Genomic DNA, 24435 nt, shown 5'->3' on the forward strand with positions numbered 1-24435 from the left:
CCTTCTTAGCAGACTTAGACCATTTCAAATATGATTTACAAATACCAGATATTTCTGGTATTTAAAATACTGTTTTCCAATAAAGGCAAAACTGTTTAGATTGTTGTTGTTTTTGTTTTTTTTTTTTGTTTGTTTGTTTTTTAAAACAAGGAGAGAGAAGTATTTATTTTCTTCTAGCATCAAAAGCTTTTAAATCCTACTTCCTAGGGTTTCTAGACATGACATCTTTTCTATAAAATGTTTGCAGGTTTGTAAACTTTGCACTCGCTTTGGGAGAACCTTAGTCTACTGTTTGTGAATGAGCTCAGTATGTGGATGTAGGGATGTGGGAAACAGTCACAATATTTAGCATTCTCTCCAGCTCAAACATTTCTTCATCCATCCATCTGCTTTTTCTGCCTTTTTTTTTTTTTTTTTAATAAGGTCACTAAGGCTATTGTGATGCGTGACCTTTTAAAAATCATAATACTGCAGAAAGCTAAATTATAAAGAAAGAATGTTGAACACTACGTCCAGATGTTACTTAAAATAGGTTTTCAGATATAAAGAAAGAATCAAATATGAAAACATAGTGGATACACAAATTCTTCCTTTGAAGCAGAAGGAAGAGGAAGAGAAATGAGGTCACATCTATTTTGACAGCCCTTTTAAAAGGAAGAAGGAAAATAAAGAGGTTTTAAAATGTAGTGGTGCTCCAGAATGACTACTAGAGGAAGTAATCTCAAAGACAAAAAAGGTGAATATGAATCATTTAGCCTTCCATATGATCACTACACAGTTGTTTCTTACGGTCTCAAGCTTTGTCTACTTTATTTCCAAATGTTCTCACCTTTCACAATTATGTTACTTTTGGACAGATTTCAGACTTCTGGAATGTTTTTCTAGTGTCCAGTTTACTATCTTCATTTATACTATCATTTTTACTTGGAGTTTCATTTTCCCTGTACCATGCTACGTAAAGATTTTCTTCCTCAACGTCTGTAATCTTCAGGTGTTTATAAATGATAAAATCTCATTTTACTTTTTATTTAGCTATATTGGACTAATCTGTCCTCATAAAATAAGTTTGTCTAATAACTTCATCATTGTTCCATCTCTGAATATCCTATTTGTCATTATCATTTTGGTTATAAGGTGACTAGACTTAGGGTAATTTTGGACTCTGGTTGCATCAGACTCAGGTAGGGTACATGATCAAGATGATGGAGTAGGTTCATGTGAAGTACACTAGTAGCATTTCTTGGTCAACTAATATTGCTTAGAACTTACTTCAGGTGCAAGAAATATACGTGATCAAGGCTGTGGTGACTGAAATTGTCTTCTCCTCAAAGACAATCATTTCTTGTCAGAGATGAATAGGGGCTACAATCAGTTATTTGGCCTCCATCTTCCTTGAAGAAAAAAATATATAATGTTTTTGTCAATTGGCTTTAAAACTCTAGAGTTTTTTCTCCAGGTGATTGACAATAATGCAGCATAAAAGAGGTTTGGTATATCTTTATTAGGAATGCTTAATTATTTTAAAATTTTAAAGTTATTTAAAGTTTCAAATCTCTTATATGTAATTTTAATTAATTTATATACTTTTTTTATTACATCATAATACTTAGCAGTTCTGTAGAATACTATTTATGAGATATTTCTTAGGATTTTACTAATTATGATAATAAAAGTTCTTAGAAGTTGGTTAAAAATATATAATCCTTTTGTTTTTTAATGAGGTGATTGCCCTACAGTTTTTTAATGGTCTGTGTTGGATTTGTTGGCTTATGAGGAACAAACAACAATTCTTAGTTAATGTCTTTGTTTAATGAAAAAATGTATACTTGTTAAAAACAACAACAGTTTTGCTTTAATTCATCCCTTTGGACAGCTAGAGTTGTAGTGAAGCACAAAGTTAAGAGTACAAATAACTGTTTCATTTATTCTATCACATTTTAGTGTATTACCATGGTTTTTTGTTTAGCATTCATTGTGAGACTAATTGGCCTAAGCCACAGTGTTTAGTGCTTGCAGCAGTATATCTAATGTGATAGACTCTTTTCAGAAAGAAGTAACAAATACAGTCTCTGATTTAAAAATAAATAAATAAAATCTCATGAAGTATTTATTATCTATTTGGTAAATTGCAAAAGAAGGAGAAAGTTTTAATATTCATATTTCACAGAAAAATAGGGAAGAGAAACAAAATTTACAGTGCATTAAACACGTAACCCTATAATATGTTATATATGCATATTGCAATTCCCCCTCATTAACTGTAAACATTTACACTCGATGGTAAATCAGAATGGCACATTGTCAACTAGTCCGTGCAAGCATTGTATTCTTGAAATGACTATGGTCCAAATTTCAGTATTTTCTTTATGGAATTCATGCAGTGCCTACGATCGTCAGGTCAGTCATTTTATGGCAGCTGATGACCATCTGGAACAGTTGAAGCCATGAGTATATTTGGCCAGCAACAGTGAAGAATATCTCATCTAAAACTCTTCATTGGTGTTACAGACTATCATAATAATTGAAATAAAAAAAAAAAAGTTCTCTAATTTCTTTTTTTTTTTTTTTAATATTCTGTCTCTTACACATTTCACTTGCTGTTGGTATTTAATGGTGCTGTTGCTGTTTAATTTATATACATATATGTGATGTACAAAAATAAGGAAAACCATAGAAAAGCATGTTTTTTGTTTTTAGTTTATAATGGACTATGTTGTATGAAGCAGCAGTACTGCATGTAGTAATAAGTGATAGGTTACTAATATATTATATATAACCCAAGGATGATAATTATATTATTAGTGTTATAGTTGGCATTAATGACTCCCAAGCAGACAAATGAGACCAGTAGGTGAGAATGGTTGTCACAGATGCCATTGTACACACCACATCGTTTCTTCTGAACCAGATACAGAAGAAATAAATGCACAGTTCAGTGCTTGCTGGTTTTGGCTAGCAGAAAACTTTTGTTTTTAACTTTAATATAGATATATATATATATATATGTATATATTTAACCTGGAATCAGGCAGCCTGGCTCATCACTATATTTCTCTGGGCCCTACTTGCTTTATCTTTATCTTGCTTCATATCACAGGATCAGGAAATCCATGTGCCCTAAGAGGATATTTTATACCCAAATTTATTCCATAATTTTTGTGTGCTTAAGATGATGCATGAAATTACTTACTGCATTTCTAAGTGATCTGTTGTTTTTATTAGACCCTTACAGTCCAGCAGGAAACAGGTATGTGCATGTTCTCAGAAGCCGCCTTTGGGGTGGGATCTTCTTTCCTTGATTTCTCTGTTCTGCTGCTAATCAAACCACCAGTTAGACTCAAACATAGGATAGCTTTGCTCTTCTTGGCTGCTTAGTAGTCTAGGGACTTTGGTCCCTAGAATCATTTGAATTTTGTTTCTTCTCTTGATCAGCATGTTTCTTTGTCATGCAGGCCTAGTCTTGCCTGATATGTAGATCCCAATATGTTCCAACAAGAGTCACTGGGAATGATTGTGTTTAATTTTTGCATCCAACTTCCTGTGACTGAATATTCCTGATGGGAGTAACACAGATGTCTTTGACTTTCTGGACCTTGTTTTTCGGTTGTTTTGGATTGTTTCAAACTTCATTAACTGTGTTCACCTGTATACTACTGGTTGCTTCTAATGATATGTGTTGAAAATGTACCTAGACTGGAAGTACATGCATAGAAGTGGTATAGATGTTCATATATGAATATAAATAATATATTTAAGATAAAATATCAGAAAGGCATGATGAAATTCAGAACTCTGATATTCTGATTCCCAGCTTGGTGAATGGTCCATTGGAACTTCTATAAAAACTACACTGCTTCTAACACAGAGATTTCCTTTTTAAATTAAATTGGTTTTGACAATGTGGTTGTAGTAAGTAACTAAAGACTTGCTCTTCTTTTGTGCCAAGAATGCTTTCATCCACCTGATTTTAAGGAACACTGAGGGCTCTAGGATTTCCCACAATTGTTGTGAGAGTTAAAATCATAGAATAACAGAATCATCTAGGTTGGAAAAGACCTTCAAGTTCCTCAAGTCCAACCATCAACCTGCACTACTGAGTACCATCACTATATCATGGCCCTTAGTGCCCTGGCATTGATTCTGGGTAAACGTTTTAATAAGGAGTCTAATTCTGCAGAGTGCAGAAATTCTTCTGTTCCCACTGAATGCTACTGAAGGTTGCTAGGCACCTCAAAGGGCCAGTGAGTATCACAGCTTGCTTAGCACATGGCACTACATATGCCATTTGCAATCTCTGCGTAGAGCAGACTTCTACTGCTGTCGCCATAGATTATTCAGTGTGGTTTCTGAGTTTGTTTTCTCGTGCTTAGAATGTGAGCCCATCCCTTATAAAATGGTAACATTCTGTGGATTGTGGCTTATGGATCCAGCAAAAACAGGTCACTGAGGAAGTGGGAAGAGGAAGGACTTGAGATTTATGTATGAACAGCAATAAAAAAAGTTCAGTTCCCTGAGCATTTCATAGAAGATCTCTCCAGAAGATCAAACAAGCCAATGACTGAGGCAATGTGACAGTAATAGCAAATCTTAATTTTCTTACCAGCTTTGTTAGGTCCTTATTCTTTAAATATTGTTTGTTGTGACATGTGCATTCCCGTATACTCTGTGTAATGCTGGTGGTATACAGGATGCACTTACCACGAAATAAGCATATCCCCAAAGCCTCAGGGCATTGAGCTACCCTTTTGTTCCACGTAACTTACTGCAGAAGTGCTCACAGGATGACATGCTTTACTGTGTGTCACCTTATTGCTTTATTATTAGGCTTCTCAAAGGTCAGATGGGCTTGACTCAAGTTCATAAGAAAACAATGCTGTACAAAGTTGCTTTTCCTCATTTTTTCTCTACCAGAGAATCTGCTATTTTTCTGAGGCCTGCAAGAGTATTTTTGATATTATGTGAAAAACAGAGAACTGTTTTCAATTCCCATTGTGGTAATCAATGAGATGTAAAATTGCAGAAGTTGCATGCTGCCTAGAGCCTCTCCTGACAAACTTCGTTTGGTTTGTGAGAATGCATAAAGCACTCATAAGACTGTAGCATTAGCTCTATTTCTCTCTGATGCGACTGAGCACAGAAAGAAACCAGCTTTTAAGGATACATTTTCATTTGCTTAATTAACACTGCCATGGCTGCCGTATAGAAAATTCTTGTTGTGCTATGCATATTTCTTAGGATGGGTATAGAGACCTGTATATGTGATACAAAAAATCAATAACCCTGTGGACTAGCTCTATAATTATTTCACTTTTGACAATTTCATTCAAACATAGAAAAAAATCAGTCAAGATAACCTTCTATTGTATTCTGTATTTTTTATCATATTTGTGACTACTCAGGAAAGTTGTATTTGTTGCTATGCAGTCAGGAATCAATTGGATACTGATATATAAATTCATTTTAGTAGTTCCTAAGAAATAATTATGCAAGATATATTTAGGAGGAAGAAACTCTTAATATTGTATGTTTTGGAATTATGTGGAGTATGGCATATGTTTAAAAAAAAAAAAAAAGGCATTGTTTAGCCCTAAAATGTTTTCCTATGGATGTCCTTATGGGTGGAGTGATTGTGTTGCTTATGACATTAGCAGTGGGCCAGAAGCTTCTTGTCTATGCCTCTGACGCAGATAACTACAGTCATCACTCATCAGTCCCTTGGAGGTGTTTATAAAGTGCTCTGTTCTCATTCCCTTTACTGTTGGATAATACGTCCATTTTGTATAATGACATTTCTCTTGACTACCTTAGCTGATAAGCAAAGAAGTGAATGAATGTTTGTAAATGAGGTATTCTTCCTCTGCAATGGTTATTCTTTTAGCATAGAAACTAAGGTGATTGCCAGTTTCTATCTCATTTTGAACTGTTTTCCAGAACTACATGCCCATTTTGTTTACTTTCCTTCAGGTTGATTTTCTAATGAATAAATATGAATGAAGAGGCAATATCATTGCAATTTCCAAGCTTTCCCTAATTGCATTAGCTTTTTGACAGCAACAAAAAATAATAATCCTGAATGTTGAAATGAAAGTTGGGATTATATCTTACTGTACTATATGGGTTTCGAGTATACCACCTATTACCTCAATTAGCAGATCAGCAGATAGGAGTTTTTACCTTGTGACTAGATTCCAGGATCTGGATTGAGGAGAATGCAAACAGTGGAAATAATAATCTATAACATCTGTGAAGAGAAAAGATGGAGAGGTGGATATGTTGGAATCACTCCCTTCATAAGCGTCAGTCGAGAGTTCAGTCACTGTAAGGCACCACTTGTGAGCTCTGGGGGATATCTATCAGGGGATATGTGGAGAATGATCTGAAGAGAAGTGGTCTGAAATTCTTCCTGAGAGAATTTAACATTTCTCTTAGCCATTAAAACCACATCGTATACAAAAACGTGGTAATGTTTCACAGTCGTGGTTTTATCTGAAATTCCATTTCTAAATTCTGATAGCAGCATAATTTGTTGGTTTTGTGTTTGTGAGGGCTTTTTAATTGCTTGGGTACAAAAATCTGTTTCTCGAGTTGAAGCTTGGCCTCATGATACAAATTCTCAGCCAAGGAATAAGTTTTATTTCTGGAGAGCATTTGAAGAAGAAGGAAAAATCATGTTTTTATTTGTTTTTGAGTTTCACATTTATAGACATATTTTCATATGAAAAATCCTGAAACTGCTTCAAGTTCCTTCTTTAATACTTTGACACCTTGCTGAAATTTTGCTGCATGTAGATTGCAATTTGAATTACTCCCTCTCCCTTACCTCTCCCCGCCCCCTCCCCTCTCTCTCCTCTCCCTCTCCTCTTTCCCTATCATTGGATAAAATAGCCTTTAATAGGAAATATATGAAAGTTCAGACAGAAATTAAAAAGTGATGAAGCGTATAGTCCCTAATCATTAGATAATATTTTATAACAGTCTTTTTAGGAGATTAAAAAGACTGAAGTTATGGTGTAGGCTCAATGAGGCCTCCTTTTTGTCCTTCTCAAAGTATGACTAGGCGACCAACTAAGAGTAAAAAGCAGTTTGATGGTGTGTTTTCCACTGTAGGTTTTATCTGAACTTGAATCTCTACTCGGTTCAAACGGCATTCATCCCTGGACTGTGTTGTAGAGTAGAATATACCTAGTGTTTTCTGGTGTGTGTTCCAGGACACTAATCAATGTATGTATGAGGGTGGTGAGGCACTGTAACAGGTTACCCAGAAAAGTTGTGTATGCCCCATCCCTGAAAGTGAAAATCCCTTGAAATCCCTGGGTGGACAAACGATTCACTAAATGTATCTAAATAGTAAGCTATCAACTGAAGTGTTATTCTTGATAACACACTGTTTATTTTGATCTGGCAAAAGCATGAATAGTTATTTCTTTTAAGTACCTATTGAATGCACTTTGTCACTATCCCCTTGTTTTTAATCTTATGAATTTCTGAGATGACTTCCCTTACCTGGAATTATTCTCACATGTATAACAATGACGTGTAGCTATGTACGTACAGGATAAGACAAATTGTATTCTTCATTAATATAAGACAAATATTCTTTGTATCCTTCTGAAGTAAATCCATCAGCTGAAAACTAGTTGTCTTAGAAAAATCTTTCCTTTGATATCTCAGGGAACATTTTTTTTCCCCATGTGTAACACCAGCAAGTGATATTACCTTCTTCTGCAATACCTTGAGGTTATGGAGGGCAGAAAATAGATTAAATAATGGAGTAGGTCTTTTGCATTGTTAACATATCTGAAACTCTCTCACTTGGGGAATGTATTATGACTGGGAAATGTCCACATGAAATAGTGAAGAGGGGCATCCTGTAACTCTTAGCAAGTAGTTTGCTTCTGTGCTTTGTTTTTGAAGCTGATTTTCATAAATTCACTTCAAATTAATGATTGAAAACTCATTAAACTGAGCATTAAGTAGGTAAAAGATTCCTAAATCATAAGAAATAGCATATGAAACAGCAGAACGATAGTATTTCTAAAACTGTAGGAATAATTCATTTGATAGTAATCATTAATAATTACTAAAAACTTCAATTTTAGTTTCGAAAAGCATTTATTTAGATGCTTTTTAAATAAATGAACTTGTGGCTTCTTATAATTAAAATATAGTTCTGGAACTCAGTAAAAATTCTTTCTGAATTTTTCTGTGGCTGTTGGTCTTTTCAAGAATGTCATCTTTCGTTTTTGTAGAGATAATGAGTGATCCTTACCTACTCCTTTGATGATCCTACATTATGATATGGCAGAATTCCTTATAATTATTGCTAAGATGAAAATAGAGTAGATGTGCTAGTCGGAAGGGGGAAATCTAAGTCTGAAACTAATGGTAGAGTTCGGTAGAATTCAATAGCACTCATCCTATTCCTTTTTATAGAACATTAGAGAGTTGATATTTCACCTGAGATCCACTTTCTTCTTTCTGTCCCAATCTCTTAGTTTCATTTCAGCCACGCTGAATTTAGCAGTTGATGACGTTGGCACTCATTTCTTTATTTCACTGTATTTAAAATGCTAGACAACACTATCAAATGTTCTTCACTTCAATCTCTTTTCTTTCTGTTTGTGAATGTCACACTGTGTTGTACAAACACAGCAGGGATGAAAGCTAACACAAATGCATGTTTGTGTCTACAGCACAAAAATGTGTATTTATAGATGAACAAACCAGGTCAAATCTTTCATAGTAGAAGATAAATTAAACAGCCATTTGTCAGATGAGTGTCTGGAGACTATTATTAGTAGTCAATAGAACTGGTCTTAAAATGGAGGGAATATTGGCAGGGGGAAATATGCAATTTTAATGCCATTTTAGTTTATAAAGGCACACACACACTCAGATTAAAAGGACACCAGGCCTGTTTTTCACACTACATAGTTACTCTGAAATGAACCACTCACAACTTTGTATTAGTTAGGCTGAATAAGACCAATAGTCTAGAAGACTGGTTCAACACAGATTAACTAGTTTATTGATTAGATGTACAAAAGATATCCAAGTATATGAGTGAATTTCTTTGCTGCAGCAGATGACACGGAAAAGCTCAGAATATGATTTTAGAAAATGGTATTTATACCTTAACTCAAGTTGTTTTGGTGAATATCTGTGCAGAATTACCTAATCTCCATCTGCTTAACTCAAATGCAGAAGTATAAAAATATCAGCATACCAGAGTTGCATCTATTCTTTGTTTTGCTCCATCTGGCATTCTTGAAAGAAGAAAAATCAGAAGTGCAGCATACACAAAAATCGTATGTCTGATTCAGGAGCATAACCCTTACTGAGGATTTTACTAGCCTAAAAAACAGGAAAAAATGTAGTTATGACCTTACCATGAATAATCAAAGATTGTGGCAGTTTGGCCAATTCTTTACTGTATAAAAGTTCTGTTCGGATAAGTATATAGATAAAATAGAGATCTGAAATAGCAAAATAAGTCAACAATTGAGGGGAATAGAAGTTGGCAAGAATGCCTCTTCGAATCAGCAAGAAAACACTGATAGCTAGTTTTACTGCACAGTGAATCAGCAGTTATTCAGAGGTGAGATTTAACTTAACTTCTTCATATTTACTGGTAAGACAGAGTGTGTATAAAGGTGTATTTCTTTGTTTAAGAAACTGCACAGAGTAGCATTCTCTCCCTGTACCCTCTGGGACTGTTGAAAGTCTTATGTGGACATAGCACATTACATTTTTCCTGTTTTATTGCCTTTACTCTTACTTGTTACTTAACATAAAGAGCTCACATGTATTTTGCTAACTGCTTGCTAGTGATTCCAATTCATAAATAAAAGCATCAAATGCTGTTTCAGATGTCCCAGAGTATCCAAGATTTCCACAGGAGCAAGCAGATAAGAGATGGGGCCTACAGCAAACCTGTGCTCCTCTGGAATTACAACTCAGGGCAGATACAGTAACATGGATTATCTAAAATAGCCCCCTTTCTTTTGGCAGTTGAATGCCACCCTGTTAGTGATGCATGTGAATAGCCAAACGTTTAATATTTATTAAAAATAGCAGGAACTGAGTAGCTTTTTGTTCCCTTCTCCTTGTGTATTTCATTTACTATGTCAACATGGTAGAACATGTTACCATGTTTATTTTTTTCTCTAATAAGTCTTCTTTTTACTGCAGCTTTTTTCATCCGATTGCAATTCATAAAAAATAACTGCTTTGAGAACAATTACAAAAGCCTCATTATAACTTCAATGAGCTTGTGTTACTTTTGCCATAATAAATGTTTAGAAAACATTAAAGATAAAGGACCAAATGTTGATCTGTTGTACTGGCATAAGTGTCGAGTAAAACCAGCGCACTTGGATCGAGGAGCTGAGCATTGAGCTGATACTATTGACTATTTTAAAAAGATTTCTTGCAGTTTTTCTTGGTGAGTTATTTAAGCAAAGATTATATTGTATATTAACAATAGTTTTCCTTTCATGTTTTTCTTACTAAAACTTCATTTTTCTCATAGTGTCCTTTTTCCAAACCTTCTTTAACACTGCATTTTGCTGTAGTAGTCCATACCCAGAAAACTAAGCCATTTTACAGCTCTCTTTTTTATTTTGAGGAGCAGAGGAAGGGAGAAAGATGGCCAAAATTAATCTTTTCAGTATATATCTTTTTTAAGCATAAGTGTATGGCAGGTGAGATTTGCCAGTATAGATGTACTAGATTCCATACTCAAACCTCATTACAGACTTCAGAAATTACAATGAGAGTCCTTGTAGCTTGTTCTTCCATGTGTCTTGAGAGATTTCTCTTTCTCTAGTTTTTGCATATTTCCAAAGGTTTTTGATCAATGACTGCTTTAGCACACTTTCTTCATTGTGTATGCGTCTTGGTTTCAGCTAGGATAGCGTTAATTTTCCTCCTAGCAGCTGGTATGGTGCTCTGTTTTGGATTGAGGATGAGAATGATGCTGCTAACACACCGCTGTTTCTGAGCAGAGCAGTGCTCACACAGGGCCGAGGCCTTTCCAGCTTCTTGCGCTGCCCTGCCCGCAAGGAGGCTGGGGGTACACAAGGAGCTGGGAGGGGACAGAACCAGGACAGCTGGCCCACACTGGCTGAAGGGATGTCCCACACCATGTGGCGTTGTGCTGAACAATAAATATAGGGTGGCTGGCTGGGAGATGTGGGGGTTGCTGCTTGGGGACGGGCTGAGCATTGGTCAGCCGGTGGTGAGCAGTTACACTGTGCATCGTTTGTTTTTATATTCTTTTATTTTTATTATTATCATCATTATTATTTTCATTTTCTGTCCTACTGAACTGTCTTTATCTCAACCCACAAGCTTTTACCTTTTTTTTTTTTTTTTTTCCCAGTTCTTTCTTCCATCCCACTGGAGGGATCAGTGAGCAAAGAGTTGTGTGGTGCTGAGCTGCCCGCTGGGTTAAACCACAACAGTAGTGAAACCTATTATAACAATTTTTTATAAAAGTGCATGAAAAACTCTTTTATTGTCAATTTACACGTTCTTGAACTTATTAAAAAAAGAGTTCTTGCTGAAAGTGGGAAAACAGATATGCAAGTGTATGCTTCTGGTACTCTTCATTAGCTTTATTTCCAGGAAGCTTGGCTTAACACTGAAGAGCACATGAAACCATGATTATGTTTTGCAAGTGTGGGAAATCCCAGACTCTCAGTTTTTGCTTTAATGATGGTATACTGTAAAAAGTGAACATAAGTATGAGGAAAGTGCTTATCAATAAGCTGCTACTTAACTGTGTAGTCAGAATTTCTTTGTGTTATAGTAACTCTAAGGAGTACAAATTGAGACTTTTTCCAGGAGCTACAAACTTATGCCATTGCATGGAATGACAGAGGTAAAGCAACTTAGAAAATTATCTGTAGTGATTCCTTGAATTGAAAAACTCTTTCTCCTGCTTAGTGAATCCCTTTGCACATCTATTTCTGTGGATGCTTTCACTGTTCATAAAAAACTAAAAATGAAGCTTTTTTATCTAATAGGTTATTTTTGAATCATTTTCTATCATCCATTTAGTTTTTAGTTTTGTTGGACACTGTTATGATTCAATATATTTTTTGTTTTCTTGACAATAGCTCAGATTTAATATACTTATTTTGTACTGTTAAGTTTGGGGTAAATGAACATCGATGCCTACGTACAGGTAAACACCAAGAGGTACATGTACTTCCATAATCTTACAACCATCATGGTCTCAGCACAGCTCAAATTAAAATAGATTGATGCAGTCTTTTTTTTTAAGTAAACCTGATGGTTTTTCTTTGGTGGTTGTTTATGCTACTTTAAAAAATATATCTTTTATTTGTATATAGCTCTGCTGGTAGTGAGACGTGAGATACAAAAGCCATGTCACTGCTGTGTGACCACAAGATATGACCACTATTCTGAAGAGCAGATTAGGAAACGTCTTTGCCTTTTTTTTCCTCTCCTCTCCTCTCCTCTCCTCTCCTCTCCTCTCCTCTCCTCTCCTCTCCTCTCCTCTCCTCTCCTCTCCTCTCCTCTCCTCTCCTCTCCTCTCCTCTCCTCTCCTCTCCTCTCCTCTCCTCTCCTCTCCTCTCCTCTCCTCTCCTCTCCTCTCCTCTCCTCTCCTCTCCTCTCCTCTCCTCTCCTCTCCTCTCCTCTCCTCTCCTCTCCTCTCCTCTCCTCTCCTCTCCTCTCCTCTCCTCTCCTCTCCTCTCCTCTCCTCTCCTCTCCTCTCCTCTCCTCTCCTCTCCTCTCCTCTCCTCTCCTCTCCTCTCCTCTCCTCTCCTCTCCTCTCCTCTCCTCTCCTCTCCTCTCCTCTCCTCTCCTCTCCTCTCCTCTCCTCTCCTCTCCTCTCCTCTCCTCTCCTCTCCTCTCCTCTCCTCTCCTCTCCTCTCCTCTCCTCTCCTCTCCTCTCCTCTCCTCTCCTCTCCTCTCCTCTCCTCTCCTCTCCTCTCCTCTCCTCTCCTCTCCTCTCCTCTCCTCTCCTCTCCTCTCCTCTCCTCTCCTCTCCTCTCCCCCTCCCCTCCCCTCCCTCTCCCCCTCCCCTCCCCTCCCCTCCCCTCCCCTCCCCTCCCCTCCCCTCCCCTCCCCTCCCCTCCCCTCCCCTCCCCTCCCCTCCCCTCCCCTCCCCTCCCCTCCCCTCCCCTCCCCTCCCCTCCCCTCCCCTCCCCTCCCCTCCCCTCCCCTCCCCTCCCCTCCCCTCCCCTCCCCTCCCCTCCCCTCCCCTCCCCTCCCCTCCCCTCCCCTCCCCTCCCCTCCCCTCCCCTCCCCTCCCCCCTCCCCCCTCCTGATTGGAGAAGAGGGATATGCTGATCAGGTGATGAATTGATCTAGCAGTATTTGTAAAGTGGTATATAAATTGAATTGGTAAGAAAGTAAGTATTTTCTCATGTAGTATTGGTATATTTTCTGTGCAGTCCTCAATTTTGAAAAACCAACGAAGGAAAAAGCCCTGAGGAAATAGGCATTTCCAAGAAAGCTTCTGGCTTATTCAGGGAGAGACAGTCCATATCCAGTTTCAAACTACTTATTATAAGTAGTCCCATCTCCTTCCAAACTGTCCCACTTTGAGTCACAGACACAGCAGGAGATGAGTTTTAATCTCCTTTTTCTTCCAGTGCTTGGATGATGCAGGAACTGCTAGTGACTCAGTACAGCAGCACAAACTGTCTTCATCTTACGTAAAAGCTCCAGGCTGCATGAAAGCAGGAGCCTTACATAAACAGCTAGTATTTCAGGGTGAAAAAGTGTATCAAAGAAGCAAATCAAAAGGGACAGCAAGAAATATCAGTGCCCATTACAACAGGAGCTTCTTACAGAGACTCAGCTGTTGTCTCATGGAAAGTGGGATTTGCTTAGTTCCCAATTTCAAGGAGGTAGGTACCTCTCATTGCAAAACCAAGGACTGTGTCCTTTGCTGAACCACTGAGGTGATCTGTTTAGAATCCAGTGTTAGAAGCAAGGAACAAACAGCTCTTTGTTTCTGTATCTTTCTTATAGACATTCTCATAAATAAATATATAAATAAAAACTGTCCAGAATTAGTATAGACTAAGAAAGCTCTGTGGAGGTTGCTAGGCAGCTGAGGCCAAAGGAATAGAAAGCAGTCATGTCTTTGAAAAACAGAATCAGTGACTTATGGGTTATCTGGAGTCACCATTTACTGTTGTCTTTAGTCATAAACATGAGCCAGTGGAATTTATTTTTCTTTAGTAAACGAGCAGTGATTTTAAAAGATTTTAAATAAAAGGTCTGTTTTGTATTTCTTGCCTATTAGTGTTTACAAGCTATGAAATTATATGTATGATAATTATTTCTAATATTTATTTATTCATTGATTTAACTAGGGTATGTCCAATCTGTTCAGGCTATAAGTTGAAAATAATTTTGCAGAGTAATTAATTTTTAAACTTTTGTCCCATTTTCATTTTTATCACTATTTGCATCTAAGACTCCAAATGAAGGAAGGTTCAAATTCTGGAAAGTATACCTCATCCTCAAAAGGTGTATTTGTTTCACTACTGTTAATGACAGTGGAAAGATCTCATTTCTACCACCATATCCTTTATGTATGATGAACCTACACATTACAGAAATATAGCAGTAACAAACACACTCTTCTCATTACTGTTAAGCTTGTAAAAATGTAGTAGCAGGCAAGGTTTTCATATGCAAGATCAGGTGATCACATTGTTGACGAATTGCTGCCTTTGAAATCTCTGCGCTTGTATTTGTGTCTTTATGTCTTCCAAAATTAACTGCACCTTTAGTAGTCATGTTACACATACAAGTATGCTGAAGGAACAGCATATCTTGCAACTCTCCTACCTTCTCGGGTAGTGTAATGACAGCTCTTCTATATCATGTTTTAGTCTATGTTACTTATTCTCTCTCAGTGTTGTCAAATGATCGTGTCTCTAGGAGATTTAATTGACGCATCATGGATTTTCAAAATTTGTTTCTTCCACAGGGTAGATGCTGTGGTAGGGTCCAGGCAGCTTTGTGGAAACGTCTCCAATGGGCTGGTAGGATGAGAAGGTCCAGGGGTAGTTTGGAAAACAAGGAGAAGCATCACCTCCCAAGACGGTAGACCTACTGAAAAGGTAATTCATGCTAGGATACTCTTCACAGTCTGCTGTTAAAGCTCGTGGATATAGCACATGGCAGAAAACTAGTAGGGAATGGGAGCACACACTTTTAACGCTGGCCAAGTGCTCATACTAAGTCTCCTGAAAATCTTTTTTAAAATGCTGGCTTTCAACTCCCTTCCTTGTGTGAGTGAGAAATTGAAGGCTCTATCTTACAGGGCTCTTCTTGCCTTCCCTTGGACCTGTTTGAGAACACACAAAATTTACAGCAACTTATCAAAAAATTCTTTATAGGACTTATGACAATGCCAGTATATCTGCCACAACTTTGAGTAATTAAATGTTGTTTCCTAGGGAGACTTAATAGCTTTATTTTTCACAGTACATAATTATGTTTGGTTGGCTTATTTTGGTCTTATCTTAGAGGCTTAACTGTTGTGTTTATGAAGACTGTCTTTCTCCCCAAACCTTAACTATGGATGTTTTTATTGCTAACATTTCAAAGTCCAAGAGAATGAGCAAACTAAAGATCTGTTATCCCTCAGCATAACTGTAATGCTTCTTCCTTCATATTAAGAGAGAGTTCAGCCAGGAAGTACCAGTCAGTGAACGTTACGTTTCTCAGCTGTCCCAAAAAGTTGAGCTATATTGTGTACACCTGAGCCCAGTTAACTCTCAGTATGTCCATGCTATGTATGTATTTACTGGTCCTCAGCTATAATTAAGTTTGCTGAACAAACAGATTTTGTGCACTCATTTTAAACCAATCATGTCCCATGATACTTTACAAAATACCTGACAAGCTGGCTGACTTCTTTCATTTATTAATGTGCCTTAATATATGCAGAGAGTAAGAATATTAACAATGGAAAATCACACCGGTAAAGAATGAAATGGGATTTTTGATGCAAAAGTTTTCATAAGGTTCTATTCCCGTATCTCTTGAGACAACCAAAAAGCACAAAACATCATTTAATTAGGAAAGGTTTTTCCTTTGCTCAGGAGTATGGATGATTTGGCTGGTTGAGTATTAGGCTAGGCTTTCAAATGTCTCTGGGAAACACCTTCCTTTTTGTTGCTGGTGAACTCTGTCCAGCTCCTTGGCATCCATTAATTAAAACCATTCAGAGATTGCACTGCTTCAATTCACAAATTGCTTCCATGCTTCACCAGGCTTGGCAGCTGCCAGAAAACCAACCAATCTGCACTCACATAACTTACTTGGAGTTATTTATGTCTCTGTATAACCTATAGCTGTGGTAGAAAGTGAGAGTCGAAAGCCTTCTGTAAGGAATAGAAAGTACTTTATTATCTGGGAGAAGTTATTAAGGTATGTGTGACAGAAGAAATGGTTGATATAGGAAAGTGATAAGTCTTGCCTCCTGTATTTATATAACAATCATAATTTTGATTTTGTAGTCTGCCTTTCAAAACTCTTCCACTCAAAGTTCTTACTAATCAATTTAGTCTAAGTTATCCAGACCTAATCTGGTTTTCTATTGTGTAGAAGAAATGAGTTAATAGGGCTTTTTGTTTATAAGGGTCCAGTAGTCTTTATAAAATTGCATCAATTGCTTGCAAGTAATTTACTGTAAACAAAAGACAAGAATAGCTGGCTTGCTTATGGTTAGAACTAGTCTGAGATCCAATGGATCTGGCTTCAGTCCTAAGCTGTGTTTCTGATGTTTTCTTGCTGCATTTTTTAACCAATAAAATGAGTAGAAATTTTGTAATGTACCTGTGTTGATGCTTCTGTGACCTCAATGCCATAGAGAGTGGTTTGGGTGCCAGACTTCACACTGGGAAGAAGTTACAACCCTTCAGGGTATATAGGGAAAGAAACTGATGCTAGATGAGATGACACTGAGATCTCTTCATCTGCAACGTACTAAGTAAAATTTGAACTTCTCCAACCCCTACACTTGATGAGAAACAGGGTGCTTAGTGGGTAGATATTTCGGTTTCTGATTCACTGCTTTAACTGTGTTTTATGGGAACTAGTGTTGTAAATGCCACTTTGACTCAAGAATGGGGAAGATAAGAATGTTTAAATATAGCTTCATATCTTGATGTTAAAATGTAATTTTATTTTATTACCAGTATTTTTGGTAAGAGGCTTTTGTCTTCATTTGTGTTGATATTGATCTGATATCAGTACTAAGCATATATTCTTGAATTCTGACCATATTTTGTTCCCGGTGGGAACTTCGAATGTTTCACATTGTTCCAGCACATGGAGCTCTTTACTTGCATTTCTTTGGCTGCTCAGCTTACTCCGGATGTGTTTGCATTTCACTTTTCTGTTTCTGTATGATAAGTACTTATTTTTGGTCTATTTTAAGATGAATGGTTCTAACTTTTTTTTTTTTTTTTTTTTTTTTTTCCTGTGTCAACTGGGGCTGGAACTAGATGATCTTTAAGGTCCTCTCTGACCCAAGCCATTCTATGAATTGCTGTGTTTCTGCAAAGGTGTCTATAGTAAAGTTGTAGTAGTCAATGCTTGTTGTGTTTTTCTTCTTCCTTTCCTAAGTAACCAGCTAAGTAACCAGTTCTGTTTTATGTTTCATGGAAAAGTTCAAGCCTTTCAAATTAATTGAAAGGACATTCAGCTTCAGAATTAATAATGTCCTTATACACAATGAAAAATTGCATTTGAGAATGAGGCATGTTCCAGCGTTTGGAACAGCAGAAATGAGATATTCAAATCAAACCAGAAGTTCTTTTCACCTAGTAACAATTCATATAGACAAATTTAGAAAAAAACTTGTTTTGAATGGCTATAGATACTGACCTGTGCGACAACAACTAGCTCTACACAGCTGGCAATTGAGACTGCAATCACAAAGCAGGGATGTTTTCCATGCAAAACTGTGTAGGCAGTGTCCATTGCTATCAGGCAAAGGGAACACTCAACTAATTATATATATATATTCTTTGTATCCATAAATGAAAACTCTGAAGTTTTTTTTTTGTTGTTTGTTTGTTTGTTTTTTTTTTTTACTGAGAGACCTCCAGGGATTTATCTAAGAAGAAAGAACCCTTAGATAGAACTGAAGTTGTTAGCCCTCGAGACAAATGGAGTTAGGAAAACTTAGCAATTTCTTTAATATTTTACAGAAACCTAAAGATTGTGACATCCCAGAAACAGACCATTGGATCTTTGGAGTGATCTGAGAAATCAAGTATAAAGGAGACAAGTTACCAAGCAGCCCTCACTGGTGTTACTCAATGCTATACACATTGTATTCCACAGCTGAGAACACTGTATTTAATGAATTTTGTATGTTTTGTGGGAAAACTGATGCCTTCTTTTTGTTTAAACTCACTGTGTGAAATTCCTCCTTCATTAAAAACTGGTAGAAAAGCTCACCCCTTCAGTGTGTCAGGATGCAAGGGATTCAGTGTCCCAATTTACTTCTTTCTTTTCTCCCTCTCTAGCATTGTTGTTTTTGTTCATCTACCACTTTTGTTTTGTATTGTTATTTCTCCATTATTATTTAATTTTTTACCTATTGTGGCTACTTATCCCGATTTCCTCAAGTTCTGTTATGACATGGGGCAGGCAACTAGTTGTTTGGTACTGAAGGAGAGCAGTATAGGGCATTTATTCTTTCTGAGACTGAATGTTTTAGGTACCTTCCTGAGAATATTCTAGTTCGTGTCCTGTTTCAGGCTCCTGTCCTGCAATTTTTAACACCTGCTTTAGTGGAAGTTTTGCTTTGGTTACAGTAGAATGAAACTGGTGGTAGAAAAATTGATCCAAATAAAGAATACTCAGTGAAATTCCTTAATTCCCTTGACATCTTGGGAACTTGCAAAAGATTAGCCATTTATTTAACAACATATAATTGATTAAAAAAAATAGCTCCAAACTACTTTATATGTCTTGTGACAAAAGAAGCCATGTAAAAGGAGGAGAGAGGGGAAGAAAAGGATTTATTCTCAGATGCAGCAGGCAAAGCACTTTTTATTTCTTTGCCATTTGTCTGTATGTAGGAGGTGAGGTTTCTGTAAGAAACCGTCAGACGCACACCAGCTTTTATTTATATGCGATGTCTGGAATAACGTTTATTATGAAGGTATTGATAGCTGTAACAAGAATTGAATATTACCAAATGAACTGCCTGCATTAAGCAATATGATTATTAAAAGAGCAAACCGAAACCAATTTATATACATAAGGTGTCTGACTGCAGCTAGAACTCCCTAGGGCATTTAAAGCTGTATCAAAGTAGCTGGAGAAGATAGTTATTCTTGTGGAGCTGCATGAAGGGGGCGTGATTCTATAAAACATGACTTTATAGCCGTTGAGCAAAAACACACTGAAAGACATTTTGCATGAGGGATGTGAATGAAACCTAGTTGTAAGCATAGACTGAAACAACATTTTGATTAGAATAACATTCTATGTTGTTTTGTTTCTTTGTTTGCTGTGTTTTGGCCTGCAATGCTCTGCTTGCTTGCACTGTGCAAAACTTTAATCTCAAGTTTTGCTAGGTATAGCTTTCTTTTTTATTTTTAAACCGGTCTTGTATTGGGGATAAAAATGAATCGAGTAAAACAGGACTGCCTACACTGCTGTGGGTAAAAATTCAAAAGATTATGTCTGCAGGTAAATTAAAGGGAGCTGTACCTTGAGACACAGGTGCTGGGAATGCTTCCTACTGCTCCATAAGCATCAGTATGGAGACGGTGGCTGCCAAATAGCAGCCTTTGGGAAGGAATTCCCTCTGGCAGAACTGTCCTGTGTTCTTCCTCCTTAGGAGCAGATGGCAAAGAGGCAGCCCACATCACCAGGCAGACCTGGATATGCTTTGTCTTTTGGGGCTGAAGATTATTTTAATCCAGTAAATTGTTGTTCTTTTCAGCCATACAGATATTTGAACTAAATTAAGTAAAATAAAATTTATTTTGGGGGTAATCCCTGCATTTTTTTCTGTAAAGCAAGTGAGCTGTACAGATAAAACTGATTTTATATGGCATAAAATATAGTAGCTAACACAGGTGAACTAAAGCTAAATTGAGAATATATTTCTAATATATTAAAGCATTGCTTTATATTGGACAGATAGACTATTATATACTATCATATTATTATTTTCAGTAGTTTTCTAACATTGGCATATTATGGCACTATGATACCTTATGAAAAGAGCTATATAAGCAAAGAACAAGAGTGTCCTACGACATTGAGATGTATCCCAAAATGAGGGAAGCAATGTCTTTATTTAATCCCCTTGATTAATATCTGTTTTTTTTTTTGTGTGTGTGCTGATTACAAGAATATTTGACTGCTTCACAGTCATTAATTCCTTCAGATGCATAAAGAAACAAGAGGTGTCTCTCTGAACACAGTGAGCCTCTGATCAATACTTAAAAATACAGTACATCATAGTGAAAACGGTAGCACGCTGCCTAGTATATTAAATAACCAAGCAGCACAAAAGTGCTCAACTTCTCCGAACACTGCACTCAGAAATGGGTTTCTTTAGCAAAACTTCATGTTTAGAAGCAGTATATTCTACAAGTGAGTAGGTTTTTGTTTGTTTGTTTGTTTGTTTGTTTTTTACCTTTGCAGCTCCTGTTGTTTGATCATTATTCCAGTTTTACGAATAAAGAAGATAAGACACAAATGTGAAGGATTAAGAAAGTTAGGATTTAGGACTCTTTCCTATTATCTTTGAAATCTGAGCCTTTTTCCACTTAGTCCATTTAAATTCATTATCACATGTCTTTACAGCTCTTTGAGAATCCAAGATACCACAACTAGAAGTTATGATAACTTGTCTAAACAGAAAAGGCTGCTTAAGTCACAGAAATAGAATAAAGAGAGAGAGTGATGATCTACTGTTCACTCCTGTGCAGTTTTTTAAAGATAAAGTAGCACTTTTTGTAGAAAGGGGTTAATGGCTAAGGTAGGCAAAATTGCCCAGTTGCACAAGTGGCCCTGTTTAGTTTTGTGAGGAATACTAAAGTTTTGGCATCACACAATCTGCATGTTAGGAACACTAAGCAAGTGATCTTATTTCTCATGTCCTTGGCTCATCTAAATATACACAAAGCATTGCAACTAGTGGCTAGGTTTCACAGTAATGGGTAATATCAGTAATATCCACTAGTGACTGATCTGAGAGCTACTGTAATCCATTCCTTTACTGCAGCAAAAAGTTAAATTTAAAATGACCAACATGAAAAATCAGTGTTCTTTTAGTAGAAGAAGTCATTTAAGTCTGAATTGGTGGCCATTTAATAATGGAATTTCCATCTGTCATGATCCAAAAAGAAAATAAAAGTGAAAAATGGGGCTCATAAACAAAATTGGGTTTATCAGTGTTAGCAATAACAAATCAAATTCAAGCTGTATATAAACTTTATGCATCCTACATGGTCACAGAGGGAAATCAATGGTTATTCACTTGCTTAAACAAAAGTTCTAATTAACAAAATGAACAAAAAATCTAGAAAGTGCATGCTGGGTTTAGCAATTTCTGTCAAAGCAATGACACCAGTGCTGTACCTGGCATACTCTACTATGTCAGTCAGGCTCTGCTAGCTGAACCTCTTGATTATTAATCCAAGATCAAATGATAGCTTGCACCTTTCCTGAACTCCATGTTTTGGAAATTTTTCTTCTTTGCTATTTTTTTTTCTTAAATATTCCCAGAGTTCTTTTATTCTAATTCTGTTTCAGACAGAATGCCACCAGAAATATTTTTCTAGTGACCTTTCCACTGTCCCAGTTAACAGGCTGATGCGATTCAAGTAACAACTGAAGATCACTAAGAAAATCTGAATAAACCAGAAGTACAGCAGCTTGCAATAGATGCATTTTTTTCTCTTTTTATTTTTTATTTCAGTTTGATTAAAATCACAATGTGAAAAAGGCTTTAGAAGGTGAAGTGTGAAATCTGATTTTTATGGGATTTAATCTGATGTGAGGGAAATGTAAACATAATCTTCTATTACATGTGTTTTACTTGAACTTGCTGGCATGCATTTTCAATTCCAGTTTACAGAATGGGTTTTTTTAGTTTCATTGATTTATGGATGGTGAAGAAGGAATATTAGACATTATTTATCTCACTTGCCAAATTTTCAGATTTTCCTGAGCCATGTGTGAACAAGAAATTTCCTATTGGACAGTCTAATGTAGAATTTGGTGAAAATTCCAGGATGAAAACTGTAAGCTGTGCCATCCTGTGAATGAAATAACAGAAAGTCTTTATTCCATCATGCTTAGAAGTGACTTCCTGAAAAGAAATATAGTAATCTACAATATTCTATACTATAAAAGAAATACAGTATTCTCTATGTTTTCTTAGGGGTATCACTTATTCATTCCTCTATTTTCAAGTTAGGCACTTAAAAAAGCGTTTACACAAGTGGTTACAAATAAGGAACATTTGAAAACTTAACTATGGATCACATAGATCAGAGAATTATATTACCATCTTCATAATCTCCCATTTTTAGTCCCAGAAGCAAATTTCTGTGTGGGGTTGTTGTTTTTTCCCAGTTATTTGTTATTCCTTACCTCAGGAGTCAACATAGAACAAAAAAGAGAAATAGGAAAAGAGTAAAGACTTTCAGAAAACAAAAGACTTCTACAAATAGGGCCTGATTTGAAACCTCTTAATCCTGATAGAAAGGAAGTTTCTCATTTTCAACAGGATGGGATTGAAACTTTGACTTAATAATAAGGGGCTAGTCTATTTAGATACATAAAAATGTATGTGCTTGATTATTTTCTTTTCTTAATAGCTTGGACAGAAACTTGTTAGCGTTGATACAATTTTAAGTATGTGTGTTGATGTTTACTCATTATTACAGATAAAATATAAAATTTATGAGTGCTGGCAACAACTGAAATGAAGGAAGGAGGAGTGAGAGGAAGGAATGAGAGGAAGGACTGACTTAGAATTCAGAAGAGCTATTTGTTGGCTATAACAGTTATGTATATTTGAAACACACACACACACAAAAAAAAAGTTAAATTCCTTCAATTCACGGTGAGGTTATAGAGCCATTGATGTATGTATGCCCACTGTCATACCAGGAATGCCACGGTTATTTCTAGTCCCCTGCAGAAGAAAAGGACAAATTCACTCTCATACATTACGTTCTCTACTTAAAGAGGCTGCAGATTCCGTGGTCATGCTATGAATTTAGTGCACACAAGAAATGATAATGAAGATAAGTAAACAACTGTGCTGACCCTTATATGTACTGGTTATAATAAGACTTACAATGAATCTGAACTTGTGATGACTGTAAAACTTATCAATAGGTTAAATAATTTGGAACTGTTTGGCTTTAGGATTTTAACCTCCTATGAGAACGGTAATAAAAGTGTTCATGCACATGCCATTAACACCTCTGCTTTCTGCTTTCTTCATTTTCTTAGAAAAAATGAAGTAGAAATTTGCAACTTCTTCCCTCCTCAGAAACAGTTTAGTTCCTATGTAAGGATTGCTGTGGTAGAAAACCATTTCCAGTAAAATGTAAATTTGGGAGGGATAGAATGATAAACTGTTTACATCCACATAAATATTATGTCACAATCTTCAGGTGTGTGATCATGTCTTAGTCATTCCTTCCTATATATCTGCCATCCACTGAGACCTCATTCATTGCACAGGATTACTTAAAAAAGTAACTGTAGAGAAAGAAAATCTGGGAAATTTTTAAATGCTTCTCTTTGCAGCTGAGAATTTTTTTTTTATTTTTTGTTTTTGAGAGAGAGTGTAATGTGTTTCAGGTGTAGTACATACACACTTATTTCTTGCTGTTATTAGGAAGTTTAAACTCTGTCAGTCAGTGCCCAGAACTCCCAGTAAAAACAGCTGGAGGTCTGTACGTGGAGAAGTGGAATGTTGAGTTGAGCTCAGCAGCCTGTCTGAGAAAGGAAGGTGCTTCCCTAGACCTTTGCTTCCTCTGGCTGTAGGTAGTATAAAGAGGAGAATTACTAAGAGCTAAATACTCCAGATGCCCTGACTTTGTGCTGTCATTTGCTTATTTTATACTCCTTGAATTTCCCTCCAAAAGAAATGGGTAAGTATTTACAATAGGTTTTTTTATTATTATTAACTTATTATTTATATAATTTAACATGAGAATTGATAGAATTGATTAACCTTCCAATTTTTTCCTACCTCAACTCCGCAGAGATATTTTTTGTCTCCTTTGATCTACTCTTACTCTCCTCCTTCTGCATTTAATCAATGCTTCTGTATTGACTTGGTCTTGCAGTTCTGCCTTGCAAGCTTTTATAGTCTCATCGTATTTCGTGCTTATAAAGACCTCACGAAAAACATTGAAAAACATTCTTCTTGGAAAC

The 24435-nt window shown here is 36.4% G+C and overlaps 1 protein-coding gene across 19 annotated transcripts in view; it reads left to right on the forward strand.

The window, feature by feature from the left end:
• Window positions 1–24435, forward strand: part of LRRC4C (leucine rich repeat containing 4C) — a 741859-nt gene that overhangs the window by 662943 nt on the left and 54481 nt on the right. For 17 of the 19 annotated variants that reach the window (XR_010831629.1, XM_066997157.1, XM_066997151.1 and 14 more), the window contains one exon: window positions 14981–15113. The exons of 1 other annotated variant lie outside the window; for it this stretch is intronic. The gene's annotated coding sequence lies outside the window, so the exon portion shown is untranslated. Of the gene's footprint in view, window positions 1–13867; window positions 13887–14980; window positions 15114–24435 lie in introns of those variants that run through there. One more of the 19 variants, XM_048045824.2, reaches the window with a different exon arrangement.

Source organism: Anser cygnoides, chromosome 5 (assembly GCF_040182565.1).
Source record: "Anser cygnoides isolate HZ-2024a breed goose chromosome 5, Taihu_goose_T2T_genome, whole genome shotgun sequence".
NCBI classification, from domain to species: domain Eukaryota; kingdom Metazoa; phylum Chordata; class Aves; order Anseriformes; family Anatidae; genus Anser; species Anser cygnoides.